Genomic DNA, 4943 nt, shown 5'->3' with positions numbered 1-4943 from the left:
ATATATATATATATATATATATATATATATATATTTGTATTTGATTAATCTAGTAATTTAAATATGTATAAAAATGAAAACTGAAATAATATTCAAAACCCAAAACTTAACTCATTTTCTTATATATGTTTGTATATTACTTGGTTTCATAATCCTTACAAGCACTTTCTCTCTGATAAAATGACAATTCACTTCTATTTGCTCTGTACGCTCATGAAATACTAGATTTTTACACATGCTCAAAGCTGATTGATTATCACAAAATAGATCAACTGCACTAGAATGACTAATTTCAAAATCTTTCAAGAGAAATAGTAGCTAGATTATCTCGCAACAGGTAGTAGACATGGCTTTATATTTAGCTTCAGTTGAACTCTTTGCTACAACACTTTGCTTTTTCGATTTCCAGCTTATTAGGGAATCACTAATGAATATTGCATAACATGTTACAAACTTTCTTGTAGATGGACAACTAGCCCAATCATTATCACAATACGCTCTAAGCTATAATTTTGAAGATGAAGGAAGTAGTATGCCTTGACCAAAAGAACCCTTCAAGTATTTTAATATTCGATATGCTGCCTACAAATGCACATTTCCTAGTCTATCCATAAATTGAGATAAGACTTGCACCCTATACATGATATCAAGCCTAGTGAATGTCAAATATAATAGTTTTCCAATTAATTGTCTATAATTGAAATTATCTATCAATAAATCATCATCACTAGCTATGGTGATCTTATGATTGTAATCAATCGGTGTAGAAGCAACCTTTGCTCCCAATAAGCCATGTTCCTTAATCAAGTTTAGTGTATATTTTCTATGATACAACAGTATACCCTTTTTTGATCTGGCAACTTCTATTTTGAGAAAATATTTGGGTGCACCAAGATCCTTTATCTTGAACTTGGATTTCAAAAACTATTTTACTTCATTTTCAACTTGCATAAAAGAACTAGCGAATAAAATGTCATCAATGTACAACAATAATGCAACAAAACTACCATCAGTAGTGGTTTTAGTAAACAAAGAATAATCTAATCGTGACTATACAAAACCAAATTACATTAAAGCTTCTATAAATTTAGCATTCCATTGCCTAGAAGCCTATTTAAGCCCATAAATAGATTTTAGAAGCTTACACACTAATTTCGAACTAGGTGGGCACTCCCCCTTATCTTCAAAACCCTCAGGTATCTCCATATACACATCTTCTAAAAGATCACCATGGAGGCAATCATTATTAATATCTAATTGGGACAACTTCCAACCATGAACAACAGTTAAAGTTAAAAAAATTCTCACTATGGTTTGCTTAGCTACAGGGCTAAAAGTATCTTGATAATCAAAACCCTCTCTCTGATTGTATCCTTTGACTAGCAATCTAGCTTTAAATCCCTTAACACTGCCATTAACTCTAACCTTAACTTTATAAACCCATTTGTAACCTATAATCTTGAAATTAGTAGGCATAAGTACAATAGTCCAAGTCTTATTCTCAACCAAAGCATTTAAATCAAATTTCATGGCATCTCTCCACTGTGCATGTTCGATAGCTTGTGAATAGGAGTTAAGTTCAACAATATGAGACAAAAATGAGGTAAATGCTTTGTGGTTAGAAGAAAGTTGAATGATAGATAAGTATTTACTAATTGGATGAGCTGTGATAGTAAATGAGTTTTGACATTAGAAGGCATTATCTCCTTAATAGAAAATGAAACTTTTATTCTTGTAATAGAAGTTGACCTAATTTTTTTAGCATAATACCTTAAAAAGCCCATGAATTATTCAAAATAATTTAAATAAATCTTTATTGTGTTCAATTGTTGTTCAATTTTCTACCCATGCAAATATATGTATCACAAAAATAATATAATGATAAATATAGTGTCGATCTTATAGGGAATTGAATTAATTTTTACTATTAATTACTAAAATTACATACCCTAATTTTATCCAAACACTCAAATTTGAATTAAAAAGTAACATAAAATCAAACTTAAAAACTAAAACTAATCTAAATTTACTCAGCAAAGTTACTTTTTTAGATTTGATTGACTTTTAGACCTAAGATTATAATGTCCCTCAATACTTCATCTGATTATTATCTCCCTCTCTCTTAACTTGGCTTAATAAATTAAGTTGCTAACCTAGAGTTCTAAATTTTTTTAAGTCTCTGTCGAGTTTCTCATAAAAATATATCTCCTAATTAATTTACTATATGTCTATACAAATTAAATTGAAGAAAGATTCATCAAGTTCGTACTTTAATTTTAGCTACGTATGGCTTACAAGTGTATGTCTACCTTACATACAAATCAAACCTAATCAACTAAGTGTATTCGATCATACGTTATTCTATTCAAGGTCTACCTAAATATCTTTTGTCAAGGTTTAACCTAGGTTTCCAATTCAATCAAATTGGTAACCAATCAATTAGAAGCATTAAGAACTGAATAAAATAAACAACTTAAATTCATCAAACATAAGCAAAAGAGAGATAAATAAATCAGACTATGTATTGAGTTCAATCATAATCTTAGATAAATAACTTAGTTCCCCATCAAGTCACACATCATCATCAAATTAGGTTTAAACATTCAAATCAAATTAAAAAAATAAAAGAATAACAAAAAGATAATAGAACCCAAGAACTGTAATCTCGATCTTCCAAACCTTCTTGAATCCTTCAGATTCTTCTTAACTTCAATGATTTTGTGGCTTGATTCTCAACTCTTAATTTGGTGTTTTGTTCTCTCTCTTCTAAAAGTCCTTTGAAAGGTTGTTTTTATAGGGCCTTGAAGGTAGGGCAAGTTAGGTGAAGAAAGAAGTCAATTCCAATCAGGATTTACTCATCAAACTACGTGGGCCACGGCCTACCTCTACTAAAGCTGCGACCTCGATCAATTAATTAGCAAAAATCGTAATTGCTCTTCTTCTTCCATTAAAATTCTTCCTTCATTAAACACTTACAAAAGCACAACTAAATCAATAACAACCTATCTTAATCACATTAACACCAAATTAAGTATAAAATTAACTATACAATTAACTAAGATTAGATTGACTCACCTAAATTAATTAACTTAAAATAATTTAACTAAAACCTACTAATTTCTATACATTATTGCAAGAACTAAGTTAAATTACTGTCAAAATTAAGTTCAAATAACTTTATATCATAGAGTTATCATCAATCAAGTACTTATACTTTTATTTTGAATCAAATAAGCTTTTAATTATGACTAATAGTTGATTAACTTTTGTTAGTCAAATGTAACTTGTTATTCTATGTCAAGTGATGTTGACATGTCATAATAAATGATGAAATGATTTACTAATGTGATAAGGTCATGCGACATTTTCACCATGCACGTCAACATTATGCCAACGTCATGTTAATGTCATGTGGGTATAGAATGATAAATGACTAATTAAAATTAGTCAACTGTTAATTATAAAAATTTATTTGATTGAAAATAAAAATATAGGGGTTTGTTGAACATAAGAAAAGAATAATTAAAAAATTTTTTTTTTTAAATAATTTGAAATTTTTTTCAAGTATTATACCATTTGTTTTATCTTGACATATACAAGATAGTTTGACCCTAAACTTGACAAAGCACTCTAATAAGTTGAAGATAGTTTTAAAAGCCAACCCTAATTATGTCTACATTAATCCTTGTTGGTCATAAATCAAAGTAGGTGGTTATGCAAACCAATGAAAGAAAATTGGTAAGTAGATTGGAAGGTTGGTGAAGGGTAATGAAGATTGGATATAATTCCATTATGAAAATGTTTTTATATTTATGGTTGTTATCATAAATAACTTCTTTTTTTTTTCTTGAAAAGAAAGGTAAAAAGAAACGCCATGATTTGAAAAGGTAATAATGGCATGGGATCATCATTCTAATCACACATTATTTAAAATTTTAAAGTGCCAAAGTGTGGCAGAAGCTCAATCCCAATTCTTACTTTTTCCATGCCAACAACTTTTGGTCGCCATGAATATCTCTGCAACCCTAACGTACGAATGGGTGAATTCTATTTTAAGACAAAATTAATTGCCTTTAACAGTTTCATAAATTAATTGCTAATATTTGTTAACGAATTGATATTTTAATTTAAGTTTTGTTGCTATAAATAAGTTATGTCGATATAATAAACAAATCTCTCATTAGGAGAAGATGCTTTTTATATTGTTATTTGAATTATACGAATAAAAGATAACCTTCTATTAACTCATAAATCTAAAAAATGATAAAACCTAGCTCTTCTAATTTTAAAGTTTGAAATTGAAATTAAATGTAAAGGTAGAGTTTGGGTGTCCCGACACTTTGAGATCCTCCCTCGATAAGATCATATACTAATACTTTAATTATGATTCTTATTACTTTTTTCTTAATTTAAGATAAATGCTTTCTTTCTCTAACCATTAAGCCTATTAGTTGATGGTTAGTTTTATTAATGTCACATAAATTTGATAGTTGCCTCATCTGTTTTGGAGTATGAATATGCCCAGTGTCTAAGATGTTACAACAAGGTCTAATAATTAATGAAGTTTTAAGGTCTAGTTATGAGCTTTGGTTTAATTAATACCATGAAAGACCATTGTTGTTTTCGTTATCTTTGGTTTAAAACTCATTCTACCCACAGGCTATTCCAAGCAACGGGAACAAAAAATTTTGAATTTAAGTTGTCGTTATCTTAATAGATTAAATGAGGTGATTTAGATGGTTTTGTAGGCATCGAATTTTGCTAACAAGTGCTTATTTTATAGTTATAGTTAGTTAAGATACTATTAATAATAATATTTTTATATTAAATGTACTTTTGGACAATTAATGTGATGAGTTTGGATGCATCAAAAAAAAGTATTACTTAATATAATAGCTTAGGAAATTATCCTTAGATTGGGGATGTAAATGGGTAGTTGTTAT

The sequence above is a fragment of the Theobroma cacao genome, chromosome 4 (genome assembly GCF_000208745.1).
Source record: "Theobroma cacao cultivar B97-61/B2 chromosome 4, Criollo_cocoa_genome_V2, whole genome shotgun sequence".
Lineage (NCBI taxonomy): Eukaryota > Viridiplantae > Streptophyta > Magnoliopsida > Malvales > Malvaceae > Theobroma > Theobroma cacao.
Note: the sequence above shows the minus strand (reverse complement) of the source record.